Source organism: Equus asinus, chromosome 10 (assembly GCF_041296235.1).
Source record: "Equus asinus isolate D_3611 breed Donkey chromosome 10, EquAss-T2T_v2, whole genome shotgun sequence".
NCBI lineage: Eukaryota > Metazoa > Chordata > Mammalia > Perissodactyla > Equidae > Equus > Equus asinus.
Window position 1 is genome coordinate 36,722,434 of NC_091799.1, and position 21,227 is coordinate 36,743,660.

Below are 21,227 nucleotides of genomic sequence, written 5' to 3' on the forward strand. Positions count from 1 at the left end.
CTCTATTTCACACCAACAGAGAACAAGATATTTTGGAGTAAATATTTAAATGATCTGCCAGATTACGTACCCCCGCAGCACTGGCTACATGGTTAGTGAATTATATTGTAAATATATACCCACAAAGACGCAGAAATGCCTGCCTCTAAACAGGCATCCATTCTCAATGCCTTAAGCCACAGTTCACCATCTCCCCCCCCCCCCAGGCTATTTAAATGTGGCTAAGGACATCCATCTCCATCATAATCACTCCAATTACCAAAACAAAGAGCCTAACACAACTGACAGAGATCCCACACGCCCTGAGTTCAACCACCTAGGCACCCGGTGGGGAGCATGCCAGGTACTCAAAAGGCGCTCAATAAATGCTTGGTGAATGAATGGGCACATATTTCTTATACACAACAGCATCTATAAAACACGTTTTAGGACAGTGAAGACACTAAATTCTTTCCAACTCTGTGGCCGTGCCACAACTGCTAACTAGGTGTGCAAAGCCGGGCAGCAGATGAATGATAAGGAGCGCGCCCTGTGCACCAGAGGCACTGCAGGGCCACTAACTGACCACTGCAAATGAACTGCAGAGGTGGCCACTTATTGGGTCCCTGGCCGGGTGCTGGGTGCTCTACGTCCGTAATGCCTCTCAGCCTTCGCTAGAGAGAGAATCATGTTATAAACATAAACTGGAGGCTAGGAGCAAATTAGGAACTCTCCCCCAGTGAAACAAATCACTTTTATACTACTTTGTGGTCACAGATAAGTAGGGATCCTCCAACTTGAAAAGAACGGAACGCATGTAGAGGGGGCATTCCCACAAGTATCCCTTATCTAAGCTCAAAGAAATTGGAAAAATCTTTCTACTCCCAGAGCTTTTCGGGCATCCTCAGAAGTCCGAGTTTCAGCTCCTGCTGTTTCTCCTCGAATTTCTTATTATATTGAGGGCATTCCACATCACAATAACCACGACCACACATGGGTACACCTCCACTCCTCTACTTCTGGGGTCCACCTTCGAGACCAAAAAAATCTCTCACTTGAGATCCTCCTAGAGATCCGAACATTCATGAATAAATGCATGGTCTTTTTTTCTCTCCTCAAATATCTCTGGACACAATTTTCAAGTGGCGACAAAACTTTTTTATAATTAAAAAAATACATTTCATTGATACCTCCGTCTCTCTGGAAATTTTCAGTGTCAAAACAAATAAGTTCTTCCTGGGTAGACTTTCACCTCTTAAAGGTGAAAACTCACTACGCTGTTTTCCCAAAGAATCACTCACGTGCTCCTCACCTTTGCCACCAACGTCACCACCACCGCCACCTCAGGCTGCCCCCAAGGAGGCCGGCGATGGCTGCTCTTCTGACTTGGAGCAAACAGGGTTAGGTGAGTTCTGTCAGGCCCTCCCATCACCAGTCCACATTTTGAAATATCATCTACGCTGAAGGCACTCTAAAATTAGCCTCCTTACTCCTCAGATCTCAAAGCATCTGATATTACAGTACGTTAGTAAGACCAAGGAGACTCGGACTATTGAAATAAACATTTGCACAGAGAAGACCAACGCAATTCTAAGCAAGGCCGCAGGACAGTCCTCAGAGCTATCCTGAGCGCAGCCACAAAGAAGCATCCGATCCTCATAGAAAACAGCAGAGCCGGTACTTTCACTGCAAGAAGCACAATTTTCTTAGACAAATTATATTTGCCAGAATGACGCCAAACACTCAGAACAGTAAGAGCATCTTTCTTCCCAAAAGCTCCTAGAAGTTCACATCGATTCAAAATTGTTCCCCCTCAACACTCCAGGGAACAGCTTTGCAAGGCTGGGACAGGCTTTGTCAGCAGGTGGATGCACTTTTCCAAGAAGACAAGGCAGCATCCTTGGGCAGTTCACAGATCCCTGCTGATCGGACACACACAGATATGGGGCGCAGCGTGGTCCACAGGCAGGCAGACCAGCAGCTCACCATCTGGAAAAGCCCACCTGTGAGTGGCCAACAGCAATGAGGACCGCCCATCACTTAAGGCAGACACGGCACAAAATTAATGAGGCAGGATTCAAAAAGCCGAGTTCAAGACCAAGGACAAAATAATTCCCATCTGGCAAAGCCCTGGGAGAAGATCTCTACCTCAGTTTCTCTATCAGTGAGGAAGGAAGAAACTACCATTTTTCGAGGGCCCATGATGAACCAGGACTCTTACACATATAATATTTTTTAGTCCTTATGTCAGTTCTTCAGAGTCTCCATTTTGTTGGGTAGAAATTCGTGAGAACAGAGAGGTTAAGTGACTTATTCAAGGTCACACAGCTAGGAAGGGATGGAGACAAATTTCATCCTGTGTTTGTGCAATCCCGAACAGTATGCCCTATCCACTACACACCACTTTTTTTTTCCTCAATGACGACACTTGTTCAAAGAACTGCATGTTCACCCAGAAATTCTGAGAAATTTGCCCTCCTGATGTTTCAGCAAAAATAAGCAGCTTTTCCCAGAGAGAACATATATACACATACATATTTATATATATAGATACATAAGTACATATATATTTACATATTCATATATACATACACACACACACACACACACACATCCATTTATACAGTAGCCAAGTTCCTAGTTATTCTTCAGACAGCTCCACTGCATTGAAGTTTACCCATGGTGTACAAATTTTAAGTGCATTATTTCCCCATACAACTGCATGTCACAAAGGGAAGGCCGCCAAGCGACAACCTGGCCCAGTGATTTACGGCGTCACACTGACATACCCACTTCTGATACAGGCGGTTGTTCGTATTTCCTAGAAATCATCGTCTTCATTTGAGATATAAACAGTCAACAATGTCCCCAGCAACGACATGTTCTTTTTCTACTAGAATACACGGGCGCCAAATGTCATGAATTTGGGGTAAAGGAGGAGGTAATATAAAATTAAAAGCTCTCACTCTCTATTCCTCACACCTCCACGATCATGTTGATAATGCCATATCCTAAACACAGACGACTCTCTCTTTCATTTTAAGACTATGCCTTATAAAGTAAAAGATCTATTCAGATGAATCACATTAAATCTACTGAACAGGTTTCATGTGCTGAGGAAAACAATCTAGCCAATTTTGGATTTTTATGCCTCAAGATTCCCATTTGCTGCTTTATTAATCCTTTTCAGTCATATTTGACTCTTAAAAATTTAAGGATTTATTTTTCTGTAGACAACAACATAAACTACACAATACGTGCATGGCCATAGACAAAATAATATTGCTACCGTCCTTTCTACCGAAATGGGGAAAAGAGGATGGGAAGGTGGCAAGAAGGGACGAAGGAAGAGGGAAGAACATACTAGAAACCTTGGAAAGTCACTGTTCAAAAGCTGCGTCCAATAAAATCGCCACCACTTACCTGTGCTGGGGTCAATTTTGATAATTGTAGTTGACGTCTAGAAACGGGCTTTTGAATATAATTATCATGAAGCAGCAACTGGGCAATCACAACCTAATTAAGCCCACTGATTCGATTATCTTGTTTTTCCCCTAATAATCACATAACATTTAACACTTGCTAATTTCAGGACCTATGGGTGATGTTCATTCATTCTTAACAAGCTACAGCGACTGGTCAGAAAAAGAATGGGTGAGGTGCTCAAAGACTTCCGAGGAGTCAACTAGGGGTAGGAAGGAATTTCAGGGACAGCTGGCATCCATCTCTTCCTCAACACCACTTCCCTGCTCAGCCCCCCAAAATGACTAATTAGAGTCAGAGCCATGGGAAAGGACATGAATGATGAGAACTTCCGCGCCAGTGAAGGATACAATTCTGCTTTCTTCAAAGCCTGCTATGTTATGGGATCCATACAATGTGCTTTTTCACATTACAATGGAATTGTCTTTGAGGAGGTGATTTTCCTTTTTTTTTTTTTTCCAGCATAAGGGAGGATCCCTCCAGCAGGCCTAAATACATAAACTTTGTACATTCCCCTCCTTGGTCACGCTCCAAGGCTCCCTCTCCTGCCTCGCCTCTCATGTTGAGTGTGTTCTCAAATTCAATGTCCAGTTCCCACTTGGATGTCACTGCACCCACAAAGATACATTGACCCGATTCACCTTCACTTTCTACAAATCTCCTGAGAGCAGCCTGGATTTTCTTTGGACCGGTCTTTGAGACAGGCTGGTCTGAGGGAGCATCTTTGATGGCTGAGCACTAGTGATTAGGGTCACAGTTTACGCTACCTAAGGCTGAGCACTGCCCTATTGCTCTTAAACAGAAATTCCCCCTGGAGAAGTGCATGCTTTGGTATAGTTCAATTTTACTCTCTTCGACTACGTAGTTATTTTCTCTGAGCCTTTTTCCCATCAAAGGCCTTTACTAAGAAAACAACGGTCTTAATAATTTTGGTAGACAATCATACAGACAACAGGTAAAAATGGGTGACTTGCTGGCCTCTTCTAGTACATTTTGCAAACAGGACACAGGCTTCCTACAAAGGTTTTGGGTGTGAGTCTGTCTGGGGACAGGAGATCACCTGAACAGATCCACAGCAGGGTTAAGATTTTACAAAACCACCACTAGTTGCTTCAAAGTTAGAGTCTGCTCAGCATTTAATGTCCGACCACCTGTCTGACGGCAAAGCTACTGTCCCGGAGATCTTAGGGACATTTGGATCTGCCCCATCTCCCTCAGTACAGCTTATTACTCTATTAAGGACATTTGTGGTCATCCATGAACAGCAGCCTTCTTACTGTACTGTGATGTTTCAGGGAGGGGCAAATAAAACCACAACATTCATCACGTCTCCGTGATCTAAACAGAGGACACGGTGATCAGTAAAGGACGTGGGGACACTGGCACCCATGTTCTGAAGAATATCTGCACTATTTTCCAAAAATGGCCATTAGACGGTGGAACTAACTTTCAAAAATGTGTGTGTGGCTTTTGAAAACATTTCTTGTGCTTACAGTAACCAGAGCCAATATAGGACACTGAGACTTTCAAAAGTGGCCCCAAGAAGGAAAAACGGAAGATACCGTCTCTAATTAAAAAAAGTCATAGAGCTTATCTTTCTGCCATCATAGGTAGGTGCTCTTTTAAAATATCCACGTGGACAACTACTTTACACTACTGAGCTGGATACAGGTACAATTTAAAAATATTTATTCTCTACGTTTCTCCCACATGGTCTCTTGTCTTTTTTTCCCACCATCTCCTCTATAACTCAGAAGAACAAAAAGAGGGTATTCTAGTTAAACACACTAGTCAAGCTATTACAATAAGTTCTATCCCTCATATCAACTAATAGATTACAATTAATTTTCCATTATGCTCAGATTTCCTTCCAGAACACCAGGATACACTCCTGGCAGAAGCAACTGAAAGAGAGAAACCATGGGGAACATAAGCTATTAACATATTAAGTAATAATCAAGGCCAGTTCCCACCAGTCCAGAGCCAGGAGGTGGTCCCCCTGTGTGCGAATCCTGGCTCTCCCACGTCGTAACTCCACAACTTTGGGTAAACTACTCTACCTCCCCAAACTTCAGTTTTCTCTACCATATGAACAGTCCCTGGTTCATATGAAATGTTAAACAAACGTTACCTAGCATTCATATTAACTATGAGTCACCCCAGGAGGGGAAAGAGCATTCTGCTGAAGGACTATGTGATATTCCCACTCTGTAGAGGAGTTGGCAGGATTTTCGGATGAAGCAATCATATTTATTCTGCTTATAGACAGTAGGCTTACCCAATATCAGAAAGGACAGTATTGGCAGCAGAAGGGGGAGAAGTGCTTGCAGCTGAACTCTGACCATCAAATGAAAATGGTCTCTTCCAGACAGATCCCCTGCCCAGTGGTCACTATTATTAACAGTCTTCAGAGAAGACAATTTAAGCTAGAAACCATTGAAGAGAAAAGTTTCTGAGTGATACACACTTGTTACCGAAATCTTTACATATTCTTTAGCTGGGATCTACTTTGGCCATCTTCGGTCTATAAGCCAGCATTCAAATTTTACCCCACATGAAAGACTCCTAGATCAGGTCCAATCTGGGTTGAGTGACTGATGCTCAACTGCTGACTAATTGGTCACAACACAGAGGGATGACGGAATTAAGGATTAGAATGGCTAAACATTCTGGACCACAATGGCCTTCTTTTGGATTTTAAAATGCCAGGATTGGACTGAAAGATCAGCCTGTGATGCCCAGCTCAAGCAATGGCTTCATCCCCGAATGGACACCCGGTAGTTATCATGGTCCACTCCTTTCCCTTCTGAAATCAGCATGCCTTTGTTCTTCGTTTCTTCTCACACCCACTGCGTAGGGAGAGGAGCTCTATGGAGAGCTTTAGAGAGGACTATCACATTTTCTGCCCATTAATAATGCAGCTATTCTCTACTGTGCTCTATTCTCTACTTCATTTTCCAGGAAAATCGCCACCAAGGCCTACTTAACCAGTTCCTTCAAGTTTCCACCTGCCCTTTATTGAAGGGCTGTATCTGTAACCCTGAAGTCACAGAAATTGTCTTCCAAGCCCAGTTCCATTTTTCACAAGAAGGGCTGACCAAAGAATGTGGGTCTGAGCACTGGTCTTCATATTTCACATGCAACAGGTACCAAATTACAAGGTCTTTTTCCACTTGCTTATCGTTTTCTTAAAAGCAATGCCTTTCTTCTTCCTGGAGACTCTTCCCAATGAACAGATCTCTTCTATTTTGACCTGTCAATCATCCCCCTGCCTCACTTCTCCTTCCTTTCCTTCTCCCATCCCAGCAGTCTCTCCTCCCCAGCAAATTTCTACTACATAATTATGGCAATGCTTTAGCCTACTTTTCTGTTAGCTTAACAACCCTGTCTATTTTCTACTTGTGCTGATGCTCCTGTTTGCTTTTCTGACGGGCTAATCCGTGCATCCTTTCAAGGCCTAACTTCTCCTACCATGAGAGCAGCTGGAGCTCGAATTCACAGGTGCCTTCCAAAGCTTTTCATTAGCAATAGAAATGAGCCGGTTTAGAAACCCATTTCTTAATCTGCAGGTGAGTACCGGAACCTTTGTGCAGCAAACATCTCTCAAGGATCCCACATTGTGCCACTGCACAATTATTTTCTGAGTAATAAGGACAATGTTAGAGGCATATTTGTAGTGTCAAAAGGGAGACTGTTCCCTCAGAGGAAATCAGGCTCCTAACCCCCCTGCCTCTGGCATTTCCCAGCTCAAGAAAGAAACACTCAGCTGACATGAGCAAAACTGAAGAATAACGACTTGACCTTCTTAAATCTGAACAGGGAAGAGAAGAATTCCGAAATTTGAAGGCCTTAGCTTGTGTTCTGGTTCAACTGGCCAGACAAGGGCTTAGGGAGCGAGTTTGGCCTTCCCCAGCTGGGCTCTGTGGCAGATAAGCCTCTCCACAAATCCTGGGCTTAATTACTTCTGACACAGTTGTCTCGCCTGGGCCTCCAGCTCCTTTTGTGCTCAAACCAATCTGAATCCAAAGGTAAGTCTTTGCTTACTCATCTTGGACAAACGCTTAATTTCCTATTAAGCGATCCTACAACATTTGAATCAGGATCCATTGGTTCCTAGGAGACCCTTCCCCATCTTTCCTTGCCTGATCTTTGTGAAAAAGTCTACTCGAAAGCCTGGCAAGTAACTTTCTGAATTAAGCAGTCTTTGTCTTCCAGTGTTTATTTTTTGGACAAATATGTACCTACCAACCTTCCCTTCACCCCCAAGAGCGGGCTGTGCTCTTTCAATGAAGTTGGGGGCAAGATGTGGCCAGGCACAGCAGAAGTATTTTATTAATATCCAGAAGCCACATGCAGTGAACTGAACAAGCAAACACATGAAAGCAAGGAAATCAATACCGAAATACTCATGACCTGGCACACAAAGAAACCCTCTCTCCAAGAATAACTCAAGAAAAAATGTCTCCAGCTAGGAATTAGGCAAGAATGCTTTGAAGACACCAAGTAATTGCTCACCAGAATTAAAAGACAACGCACCTACAGGTGACCGTACTGGTCCCTCTCGGACACCACGCTACCTGTTGACTTTCTAAGCCCTGAAAAACCCAACTTTGTGTTGGGGCCACCCATCCAAAGACTAAAAATCTTATGTATGCTTCCACTGATAAGCGCACGAGCCCTTAGAAAGTAGATAAATTTTATGATACTATTTCCAAGCAGAAAACGTAAATCTGAAGCGCTTCCAATTGACGCTCTAGTTATCAGTGAGTGCAGCTCTGCAGATACAAAGTTCAAGGGGACAGAAGATTCAAAAGAGCTTCCTTGTAAACTGCACATACAACTAAATTCATAAAAATCCTTTTTCCCTCACTCGGAAACTTCTCCTGCTAGGTCTTTGAAATCCAGGAGACAGTTCAATTTAGGATTATCTTCTCTCCGATGCACCGCCCCCCAGAGTTTTTTTTTTCTTCCTTCAGTACTGGCATGCAAACCATGCTGTTTTAACTTCTTTCCTGTTCTCCCAGTTCTTCTGGAACATTTTATTTTCGACAGTCAACTCATTTGGAGGAGTGCCACACTGAGGTTCAACTGTTTATAGCGTTAACTGTGTTTCTGCCAGAAGTCCACATCCAGCCCTACCTTCTCTAGACAGCCTCCTGGATTTAGAATTTATGCTTTCGTTTGGAAGAAGCTTAGAAAATGTGGAAACTTCCAAACATCACTCTTCTTCTTTACAAAATTACTTTCACTTGTCCAAGAGGAGTCAGAAATGGAAACCCATTTCATCCTTCCTAATGCACTGTCTCATCTCTCTCTCATGGTTAAATGCGGCCTGTGTTGTCAAAGTCATTTTAAGGATAACATGTGTATGTTGGGGAATGGGAGATAGCCAGCCATTGGTCTGCAAGAGAGAACTGGCCTCCAAGAAGTTACATGGAGGGCACATTTTTGGATGAATCCAGAACAACTGGAAAATCACCAGTAATTGTTTTAGACTGGATTTCACTGTCTTGGCCATTCATCGCTATTACAAAATGGCATCTCTGAAAGAAGCCAATTTAAATCTGCACCACGTTGCAAAACAGATCCTCAGAGTCCAATTGTGGGTACTTTTGCAAGTTGTAATAGACCCAGACAAACTTCCAAAGAAGGGCATTTGAAAAGGACTCCCAAGTCCTGGATGACAGAACTCAAGGAGAACAGGACAAGTAAAAGAAAAGCACAGCCACAAACCCAGCAGCCAAAACTTGAGTGAAAGTCACACAAATAAAACTGGCCTCTGGAGCGTATCACTTCTATGAAAGAAATCATGCCCCCCAATATATGTCAAATTCAACTAACAAAAATCAATACTCCTGTCCCGCTAGTGTCTGATCACAGAGTTTCACAGAGAGCTCCCACCCTGCGGAGGAGAACTGGCGGTTCACAAACCGCTACAATCCTAGGCAGCGGGGTAGTCGAAAGGGCACTGGGTTGGGAGTCAGCCGACCTGAGTTCTAGGCCTGGCTTTGTTACAACTGAACTTTCTGACCTTGTTCAAGTCACTTCACGTCTCTGTGCCAGTTTCCTCTTCAGTAAAATGTAGGGGGAGGGGGAGATTTGAAATAGACAATGTCTCTAAGGCATAGAAACAACCAGCTTCTCAATTAGAAGTTCTGATTAGTGAATATTAAGTACTTAATATTCATCATTTATGACGTCCCCGTTAGCCAACTTTTAAATGATGGTTATGTTAATTTCTACTTGGGAAATAGTATTTTTGTCCAACACCCCAAAACCTCAGCTTAATCTTGGTGCTCCCTGGAGTTCTTTCATATTACAATAAATGCATCTTTTCTTTTCTTTTCTTATTTTTTTAAGTAACCTTCCCCAAACTAAGACTTGTGCTATTAAAAGAGCTTAGAACTTCCCATTTCCTTGCTAGGGCTAAAATTAAACTGTCCATTCCTTAGGGCCCAACATAACATCTGCCAGATGTCTTGGCATATCACACAAGAAGAGGAATTTTCTTCTAGCATTATCTGCTCTCCCCTCTGTTTTCTCATGATCGATTAATAGGTCACCAACACCCAGCTAATGTTTCTCTCGAAGCCACCAACTTCATAAGTATGTGAGCCTCACAAGATACTTGCTTGCACACACATACACACACCCACCCACTTACAGAGACTGATTTTCTTCCAGTTCACTGGGTTTTATCAATATACCTTAGAAATATTTTCCCACTTCTTTTGAATTTCCTTCGTTTCCATATACCAATCATCCCATCATATACTCATGTCAGACCCTTTGCAAGCTGAGTTCATTATTTACATATTTCCTAACTTGTGAGTGTGGCATTGTGAAATAGCATCTCTGTTCTCCAGTCATCAGCTTGAAACATTCAATGCAGCTTTGTCAATGCTCTGTCTCCTGAGACATGAACTCTAAGTCTGATAAAGGCACATACCACAAAGAAGATAAGTAAAGTTACCTTCACTAAGAAATCTCAACACCAGGAAAGAATTCAAGATAGACTAGAACCTATTAAACTCCATCACACAGAAAACGGAAATCTTTCCCAAGGCAACTCTACCATTCTTTTATTTTAGGAAAACTGACCACTATATATATATATATATATATATATATATATATATATACACACACACACTTTTTTTTTTGGTCTAAAAATTGTCTCCAACTCCAAAGAGTGGGGGAAAAAAACAAGTCCTCAGGAAATGCGGTCAATGAATTACATGGACATAAGTCTAATGAGATACTACGGAATGCGAAGATCCAACAAGAATCTTTTTTATGGCAGTGTGCATCATAGCTCACAAATATTCCTCCAGAATGATTTCTCTGTGTGATATATTGGAGCTATGGCAAAAATTTGCATAACGAGCTTCGTCAACTTGATGCTTCAAACACAAAAAGGATCTCTGAGCTTTGACATCAAAAGAGAACGTTCAATTTGACACTTTACTTCTCTCATAGTGGTTTATCCAAAATACTTGTCCTATGTTGAATGTGTATGTCCAGAAAAAGGCAGAATCCATGGCTTTAATATTATGGTGCTTCGCATGATGACCAAGGACATCAGAGATGGACATGTCTCTCAGGTAACCAGTTAGACCATATTTTCAAACTCTAAAATGCTTCTTAAATACCTAATTTCTTCGCTGCAGAAAAGCTCAACTGTAAGACTGTCTATAAAGACACCAAAACATTTGGATGCAAAGTCAAAAACGTGGTGAGTCAAACCACTGGGCTGGCAACCAGTTTGTCCGATTTCTCTCCCCCCACTGAAATAAGTAATTAACCAGTTGTCCTGGGATCAATAACAACAAAAAAGGCATCATGGAAGTTTGCTTCAAGATCAAGGTATAATGTATTTATGTTTACATAAACATATATGGTTAATTAGATGCAAAATTATATGGTAATTACTTTCCCAAACAACTCTTTTTATTCCATTGCATCTGAACTTCTGAGTCTCAACACGTAGCATCCACATACGCATTAGCAAATTTAAATATAACACTGATAACATTCCACTTATGCGCCAAAGTAATGGTATCAAAACATAATATTTAAAAATGAATAATAAAAGGGATGATTCCAAGTAAGATTTTTAAGAGAGCTCTTGGAGAGGCCCAGGTTTTTAATAAAGCAGTAGAGATTTGAAGAGAAGTATTTTTAAATGAGCATACACATCAACTGAAAATCTTGAAAACCATACATCTTCGTCTGCAAAAAAACAGGGTTTTACTTCATTGACCAGGGACAATTATCAGCTAAAGAACCATGTGTTTCTCCTCTCCTTTCACACTCCTCAGAGGAACAATAACCCTCAATTAATGACACAACAGTTTGGTTTGAAAAATGTGATGTTGTCATATACAGCATTGTGCTGTATGACACTGCTACCAGCTACTCAATAGAATATAATTACATCTGGAATCTAAAACCATTTCAGTATGCACAAAAATACTGGAGACAGAAGGAACTTTACACACAAAAAATCTGACACATAATGAGAAAACAAAGCAAGAAAAAAGCTGGTATAAGTTGCTCACCAATGTGTTCCTTATTTCTCTTGAAGCTGGTACCTTTCTATATTTTTCCTTAGTTGAAAACAAGGTCCAATCAACCTTCTTACAATGTATTAATTGGTCTGAATCTCCTCCAAGTTTTCATTCCACCGTGGAGCCCTCCTTCCCTATCCTTAATAGTCCATCTACAATTCTTCCAACATCTTCCCTCATCCTCAAGATGGCTACCTTACCTAATGGAAAAGCAACATCTTCATGGTTGGCTTTTCTAAATTCATCAAGCATTTCAGGACTTAGCTCTTTCCTTGGATCAATTACATACAGTCTCGAGAACTAACGTGTGAGGAACTCCAATCAATGCGTGGACTGGGGTAAGACTGGGTCCTTTCTTCAAATCACCCTCACAAAATGTCTTCCTCTAAGACTAACAGATTCCTCCCAATTAAAAAGGTGAAGACACCTGGACATAAGGTTTTCCCAAGTGACATAATATTTTAAAAATTTGGTTCCATACTGACATTGTTAAGAAGACATCTGATATTTCTGAAGACTCACAGTACTTGAGAACACAGAAAAAAACAGCAGACTGGAAGGGAAGGGGGAAACAAAGGAAACAACAGAAGGCCTAATACACAAATGGAACAACCTGAAGAGAAACATAGACTCTGGAGAAACTGGTGTTAGCCAGTCTTAGAGTTCCTCTGAGATCTTACAGGATTTGTTGTTGGGTTTTTTCTTTTCCTTTTTTTTTTTTTTTTGCAGAAACCAACCCATACCAGACAATAAAGTCTGACAATACATCAAAACATGATGATAACCAAGCCCCAGAACTCCAAAATCTCAGCTTAGGGCCACCACCATCTTCACAATGAGGAAATAACATTTCCTGGTGAGTTTCAGGAGCCCTGGAGCAGCTTAAAGTTCTGTGAAGACCTCAGTGGAAAATGTTTTAAGGTTTTGCCTTGCCTTTCCTGAAGGTCAAAACCCTTCAGGTCCACTCAAAAAGAGAAAAAAAATTCCCAAAGTTGACTTTAAAATGGAAACAAACGCCTCAATAACTTGTGAAAGCACTCCTTTGATGGGAGAAAAATCTCAGCAGCCCTTCAAAGCCCCTCATTTCCTTGCATAATGAATAGACAGTGAGGAACCACCACCACATTCCCCCCTGGAAAGGGAGAAGGAGTGAGCAGGCAAGCCTCCTCCAGCCATCACCAACTGAGCTTCAAAATGGAGACATCCATAATTTTATAAACACTTCTCATCTCAGCTTTGTCTCCTGGAAACCCCGCTCTCCTCCATTTTCTGGTGGAGTTACAACATGACACGGCTTACCTGACTCAGTTCTCAGCTCTCAACCAAACTAGGTAGACACTTCCTCCAAAAAACCTCCAAGCCACCTCCAGAAACGAAACCAGAGCAAACCAAACAGCCAACACAGACACTCAGACACAGCCCCGGGAGCCCTGGGAGAAAGCCCCAACTGGTTGGTCTTTTCCCATCCCAGGCGCGTGCTTAAAAATGAAACTTTTTTTTTTTTTTGGTAGGGGAGGAATATAAAAGGAACTCCAGGCAGCCTCCCTCCCTCTCTGTAGGTTAGAAGCTACAATGAAAAGAAAATGAGGGTTCCTTCAGGAATGGTGAAAAGCCTGGAGAATGAACGTGAGAAGGAGCTTTGTGTTTTGGAGTCTGGACTGGAACCAAAGCAGACAGCTTGCAAATGGAGGACAGGGAGATAAAGAAAGGGAAAGAGAGGGGCTGCTCCAATGGGGGGCGGCTGCGGCTTCCCCTCGTGCCTGGAAGGAGGGCAGACCCCTGGGAACTGCACCAGGAGTGAGGCGACCCCCAGGCCCCTGCCTTCTTTTCTCCCCTCCTTAGAGGAGAGCCAAGCGTGTGTAATGGCTTCTCCTCTCCAGAAACCGTTGTCCTCCTCCACCAGACGCTTCTGAACCCCCCAGCCTGGAGACAGCTCCTCAGCTGCTCCTGAACCTGCCACCCCCACCCGGGCCGTGCCCCCCACTCCTCGCCTCCCTCAGCAGCAGCAGCAGCAGCAGCAGCCACCCCCCAACACATCCCGACCCCGCATCCCAACTTCGGGGAGAGAGAGAGAGAGAGAGAGAGCCAAATACCTGAGGAAGAGGGGGGTGCCAGTCCGCAAGGCTTTGCCATCGGGCGGGGGACAGGCAGACAGAGGGGGGCAAAGGAAGGAGAGGGACAGAGAAAGAAAGAGGTCAACCCGCTCAGGTCGGGGCGGCTCGGAGCGCTCCCTCCTCTGCCCCTCGCTCGCTCCCTCTGGCTCTCGGCTCAGGTCTCCTCGCCTCCCGCCCTCCGCCCCCTGTCTGTCCCTACTCCTGTCCCCACACTCGGAGCATCCATCCTAAGCCTCCAGCTCTCTTCTCACTCATCTTTCATTTTCTCTTCTCTCCACAGAACTACACGAAATTAATTAAGCCACAGCGCTCCGCTCCCCCCAGCAGAAGGAGCAGCCAGCAGGAAAAGCACAGCCACCTCCACTGCCACCACCACCACCTTCTCCTTCTCCTCCTCCCCCTCTTCCTCCTCTTCCTCCTCCTCCTCTTCCTCCCTCGCTTCTCCTCCTCCTCCTCTTCCTCCTCCCCCTCCTGTTCTCCCTCCTCCCCCTCCTCCTCCTCTTCTCTCTTGCTTCTTCTCCTCTTCCAACAGCCAGTCCATGCAGGGGACTTCCTCTCCTCCCCGCTCCGCCAACCCTCCTTGGCCGAATGAATGAGCGCGTTTGTGCCTCCACCACCCCGCGCTCTCCTCCCCGGAGCACTCAGACCACCCCGAGGTGGTGGTTAATTGCAGTAACTTACAGAAGAAGCGTCCCGGCGCCGGGAGGTGTTTCGGGTTCTCCAGCCCCACCGCCTCCTTATCCTCTTTCTCTTTCTCCTCTTCCTGCTCGGGTTATTGTTGTGGAAGTTGTTTGGGAGTCTCATGTGCTTCTGCCGGGTCTCAGCAATGGAGGATCGCCATCTTCCCTGCCTTCCTCGGCTCCTCAGACTCGCTGCAGCTGCAGATGACCTGAGATATCCGTCTCTCTCCCTCTCTCTCCCTCCCTCCCTCTCCCTCTCACTCTCTCTCTCCCCTCTCTCTCTCCTCTTCTCTCTCCTCTCCTCCCTCTCCCTCGCGCGCTCTCTCTCTCTCCCTCCCTCTGTGTCTCTCTCTGAATAATGAGCAACCAGAGGGAGAGAAAGCAAGACAGAAAGAGAGAAGGAAGACAATCTTCTCCTGCCACACAAAACGCCAGAGCACCAGGGGGTGCGCGAAGCCTTTCTAATAACAACAACAACGTGCAGGAGAGAGGAAGAAAAAAGAAAGAAAGAAAGAAATGAGGAGAGGGCTGGGGGGCTAAAGGGGGAAGAATTATCCAAGAGCTGGAGAAGAGCAGAAGGAGAAGCTGGAGGAGATGCTGAGGCTGCGGCTGCTGTCCCCCCTCCCCCCCGCCGAACCCCAGAAGGAGGCAAGGTGGTTGCAAAGTTAAGGCTGGGACATTGTCTTTGTCACTCAGAGCAACACAGAGCCAGGCCAGTGAGATGCAAGAGGAGGAGGTGGCAGCGGCGGAGGAGGAGGTGGTGGTGGTGGAGGAGGAGGAGGAAGAGGAGGAGAAGGAGGCAAAGGAGGAGGAGAAGGGGAAGAGGGAGATGAGATGAATAAAGACCTGCGGAGAAGGCGGTACGAGGAGCGCGGCGGCCGGGCTGAGGCGTGCGCGCTCGCGTCCCGGAGGCGCCCGGCCGCCCTGGCCGGTAGAGGAAGCCCCCCGTGAGGACCCTGCCCCGCCGCTCATAGCGCTCCCACCATCAGCCCTGCCCGAGGCGCCGAGCCCCGGCCCCAGAGAGTCCCTCACACGCATCCATCTAGAGGCCAATCTTTGCAAAGAACATACATGGGGAACTAGAGGTTGCAAGTCTAAACCCAGATCAACCACGTGGGGCTTTTTAATCCCTTTCCAGCTTGCGGTGTGAGTATCTCCAGTGAAAAGCTCAAATTGTCCATTACTGGCACGTATTTTGAAGGCTTCTCCCCCGAAATAAAGGGTCATTGTGCATTTTATTTCTTTTCTGATATGGCAAGGGGGGATGGGGGAGGTTAAGAACCCGTCATTCCGAGCCTCGGAACCACCACTTTCTTTTCCTAACTTGTGAAATGTTTTGACGGCGCACCAAAAGAAAAAAAAAAAAAAAAGACTACTTAAATAACTTTACACCCTCCGGCCCCGCGTTGTTTGCACTTTCTGGCTGATCATCTAAAGGCTCGGAAAGTAACAATCAGCGCTCCTAATGATAAGGTGTCATGGTGTTGAAGACAAGAGAGCCAAGATGAAGCTTTCACACCTTGAATTTTTATTTAGTGTAATTTTCCCCAAATCGTTCTGAACTTTTTTTTTTTTTTTTTTCGCAAAAGAGTAGGTTTTACCCTTCTCTCTTACCAGGTCTAATGTCTCCTAAGGCGTAAATCTGATGGGGGGGGGGGGGGGGCGGGTTTGCCTACAGTATAAAAAAATCAATACAGCAAGTCAGGAGCAATTCAAGTTCAAGGGCATGGGCAGGGTGTACCATTTCTATTTCTCGCATCCTCGAGTTGGACATCAACAGCCTCGGGAGAGAGAAACACGCAGCGCGCGGGGCAGAGACCTTAATTAAAGTTTCTTTTGTCCGCGTCTGAATTGGGGGATGTTGCTGGATTCCTTTGCATGGGGAGCGCGCATCCGGTGAGAAGGCGCAGTGTCGAGGGTCCAGGGCAAGATTGTCCTCTCTAATACTCACTCCCCACCCCCGCAAAGAACCATCCGGGAAGATACACCCATAAACCTATACAATAAAAGGGGAGGAGGAGACGCGCGCGGAGTTGGTTCCCATCGGATAGCGGGGTTTCATAAACAGATCTGAATCCTCGTTTTCCAAGATTTTTCCCCATCGTTTATTCCGGGGCAGAATCTCTCACCCAGAGGCACGATTTCACCCCCTTCTAGTCAACACTTCCTGCCCTTTTCTCCTCCCACTCGCACTAAAAAGCTTGGGAGCCCTAAAAGGGTGTTGATGGCGGGGGTGATAAATAAATAAATAAATGACACTCTACGCGTGCGGTGGAGAAGAAAGGAGGGGGAGGGAGAGGAAAGGCGAGGAGAGAGAAGAGAAAAAGTAGGGAGAGGAGAACAAGGAGGAGAAAGCTCAGAGGCGAAAGGGAAACGGGAGCCAAAGAAAGAAGAGAAAGAAGAAAGGAGAGAGGAGGACGGTAAGGCTGGTCAGGACTGAAATGACCCTGGCTTTGTGCAGAACTGGGAGGACTCCCCTTTCCAGGTGCCTGGAGGGACCTGGGGAAGTCCTTCTGCCCCGAGCTCCTCCCCCCGGGACCCCAGGGGTGTCTGAAGCGCTGGCCGTCGCTCCCCCATAAATTCCTCGTGGCAACGGGAGGAAGCGCGCCAGGTCTCCGCCGTCCCTTCAGTGCCCCGGCTGATAATTTACCTCTTTGTCTTTAATAAAAAGCTGACTTTTTCTGTCAAGCTCTGCACCGGGAAAATAACAATCGTATTTCAAGATTGAAAGCTCCTATTACTGCTGGGTTTTGGAGGCTGTGATAAAATCTTCATCGACGTGAAGGTACCTTCTGGGTTGGCTGGGGTCGGAAGTCCTAAGATGGGGGCCGCCCTTCCCTGGGGGCAGGGGCGCAGGGAAGCAGGCGGTGGGGCGGGAGGAAGAAGCGACGGGGTCAGAGGAAACCCAAGGCTCCTGGGGCACCAAAGGGCTTCCCGCAGTGGGGAAATGAGCCCTGGGGAGGAGCCTTTCGCGAGAACGTGAGCGCGCCCCAACACGCCTCAGACCTCATAAACCCACTTGGCAAAGACCGGGGAAGCGGCTGGCAGACCGACTGCGGTGAACTCCAGAAATTAACCTGCGCTGCAATTAAACGGGCTGCCGCCCTTTCACACTCACCTCGAGCGACCGAGCTAGAGAGCTCCCGAACCGGCTGCGGGGGACCTGGCTCCTCCCTCCCGTCCCAGGAGAAGAGGACAAAAAGGGGAGATGGACTTGGAGATGGCCCCGCCCTTCAAACGCTCCAATCCTTGGAAACTAAACCTCCTCTCCAAGCCTCCACATCCAGAAGGGACAAAGGCAGCGAGGAGATCCAGAGACCGATGGGGCAGATAGGTGGCTTTCGGGCTTCTCATGCGGGTGCACTGGGGGAAAGGTACAATGGCTAAGTTTCCATCCCAAATATGGGATACTCTTTAGAAGACCATCTTCTGATTTAGAAGCTTATTGACTTCTCAAAGCCGTGAAGCGAATTACTGCAAAACTGCTGCACAGCCGTGCTTTTTGAATGTGGGAAGGCTAAAATTTCAATTAATGATGCCTTACACAATCTTTTCGACTTTTTGGAGTCCCAAGTGCCTTAACTATGCAGCTAAAGGAATTGGAAGAACTTACACATGGTGGGGGAGTGGGCTTTTTGTTCGCTTGTTTTTATTGGGGGCAGTTTTCTTTCAAATGATAGTAAAGCAATTGGATAAATCAAAGCTGGGTCATTCAAGGAAAGCGCTGTGGCTGAAGGTTTTAGCGAAAATCTTGATAAACTTGGCACTTAAGTAACTAATTATGCTTTGCCATTAGCGGACCATTAAGATAAGCAGGAGAAAGTTCACACCTCCTGCTATTTCATTCCCTAAGAATATTCACAAAGATAATACAAGCCTAGTTGGTGGGTTATCTTCTCCACCAGGAGGGTTAATTTCTAAGTTTTTTAATTAAAATGGAAAAGCTTAGGTTTTGTACACAGCCAACATTGTGAGGGAAGTCTCATGGGCACATGTTGACGCTGTGAAATTTGCTTTTTGTTACTGTACCCTATGCCATTTTCCCCTGGAGTCATATGGGATTTCAAGACTTTATTAATCTGCCAGGAAATATGAATATGTTGGAAGTCTGGACTTTCTTCTCCCTTATCATGGGTGACTGGCATACAGACTCCTCATAAAGGGAAATTATGGCTCATCAAAAGAGTGACTTTATGAGCATTAATAGAACAATAAATCTTAAGATTTTAGTTCAAGAAACAGTGGAGTCCTATTATCAGGGTGACCCATGCAAATATGATCCACTACTTGCCCAACTCCCGCAGGAGAGGGATAGTCTATAAATCATTTTGGTCTCTAAAGGTTTAGGAAAGGAGGCCACCCACATCTCTCAAAGAAAAGATTTTGGGGGGACAGGAGTCTCTGTCACCAGCAGGAAGGAATCATGGAAAGAATGAAGACTTGGTCCAGAGGCTACATTAAAAAGATAGAATTTCAATTGAAACAAGAGTGTATAGATGCTCTAATGTCATTGTTTCAATATTTATTTTCTATCATATAAAAATGGAAAAATTCTCCTACTTCCTGAAAACTATACCAAAAAAAAAAAAACCCCAGTTTATAACCCCACTTTCTAAATTCCAGCTGGAAAACTGTTCAAGCTGATGATTTTGGCAAAACAGAGACTAGATGAATAGAGAGTATGGCTTTTTCAGAAGTCTTAATTATTCCATCCTTAAACATTTGACCATATTGTGACGTACCCCTTGAACTTGGTGTTTTCCTACCTTTGCGAAACTGCTTTCCATGCAACTCAATATAGTCTTTTTACTATTTGAGATTGTTCGTGATTTTCAATGGGTTATTTATTTTGAATTCTTGAGATCTTTTACTCTTGTTGGAAAGTAGTCAGTCTTTAAAATGTTTTTCTGAAAACTCCAAATTGGGTAATTATGGACCCTCCAAATATCATGAAAATAAAGTCACTAGCACACCCTCTTTTTGATCTGTTACAGAAAAATCAATATATTCTCTTAAACCCACATTTAAACATATGTAACTAGTTGACTGGCGTCCATGCCTAGGAGAAGTGACGGAAAGAAGACAAAGGTGGATGATTTCATGATTCTGGACAGCTCTCAAAGAGAAATTGCAATAACTTATATTAAACTTACTCTGTATAAATCTTCATATACATACCTTTGGATACCAAAGAAGATGTATCAATAGCGATGTTCTAAAATTAAAGTCTTTCTCCTATAGGTAGAAGTTAAACTTACAGTTCTATCAAACTAGTTACTGTAATATGGAACATTCATGTGTAATATCATTTACCCATTGAATATTTGTCTAGAATCTACAGTATGCCATACTCAGAACTGAACATAGGGATACAAAGAGGAATAAGAGATGAGTTAAAATCTTAATGCATGATCTACTTTATGAACCACTAACTTTAAAATCACATTTCTTGGTTATAGAACTTTATATTTTTGACTTACTCAAAAGCAATACAGGAATTTGGCCGATAAGGAGACTGTGATGAATTTGAACATTTCTCTTCGTACTATGGAGTTATTGAGAAGTAATATTTTGTTAAAATAAAATTTTTGGATTTCATTTTAAAGTCACTGTCTTGCCTTAACTCATAATTCACCAAGAAATTCTTACGAGAGAGGATCTTTTTAGGAAAGAGAGCAACTTTTGTTCAACTATGATCCACCAAAATTCAGAAGAAAAAGACTCAGCTGAAAGGTTGCCTATTTGTTGAGGCACCCCTTCTAGCTGAAAGACCAGTATTTCCAGATTCCTACTACCACCCGAACTTAAACTGAAGCCCAGAGAGGGGATGTAACTTGGTCAGGAACACAGAGCTTGTCAGGGGCAATTAGCTCTAAAAACTATGCCTCCATTGCAGCTTCCTAAAGTTATCATTCTCCTTTCACCTTCAAGATTTCTTTTTTTGTTAAGATTTCTTTTCTTTACATTCCCACGCTACTTGTACTGTAATTTATTTAATATATATTAGTTTTAAATCAACTTTTAAAAAAGTCGTAGCTTCATCAGAAGCAATAATACCCATGAAATCACAAGTCTGATGAGCTATCTTTAAATACACTTTCAATACATATCAAAATAAATATATTGCTATTAAAATTAAAATAATAAAAACATTTTTGGATTAAAAAGCAATCTGATAGCATACATACATGCCAAATTTTTAATTGTACGGAGTGAGAGAGATGGAAAAGAAAGTGTTTTTGAATTATTTTTGTATACAAATATGAATCACTTTTATAATTGAAAAAATAGGAAAAAAATTATGTGGGCTAGTGGTGGCTTGCATACCCCTGTATTAAGCTGTCTGACTATATATTCTTAGTAGGAATTAAAAATTAGCACCAGCCTTTTTAGTGCAATTT

General features: G+C 44.0%; 1 protein-coding gene across 12 annotated transcripts in view; it reads right to left on the bottom strand.

The window, feature by feature from the left end:
- Window positions 1-21,005, bottom strand: part of ZNF462 (zinc finger protein 462) — a 140,790-nt gene extending 119,785 nt beyond the window's left edge. For 3 of the 12 annotated variants that reach the window (XR_011506302.1, XM_070519083.1, XM_070519075.1), the window contains exon 1: window positions 14,828-16,022. The gene's annotated coding sequence lies outside the window, so the exon portion shown is untranslated. Of the gene's footprint in view, window positions 1-1,291; window positions 1,419-12,023; window positions 13,288-13,331; window positions 13,978-14,125; window positions 14,544-14,827; window positions 16,028-17,944 lie in introns of those variants that run through there. The other 9 variants (XM_070519085.1, XM_070519078.1, XR_011506304.1 and 6 more) reach the window with 8 other exon arrangements.
- Window positions 21,006-21,227: the final 222 nt, after the last annotated feature.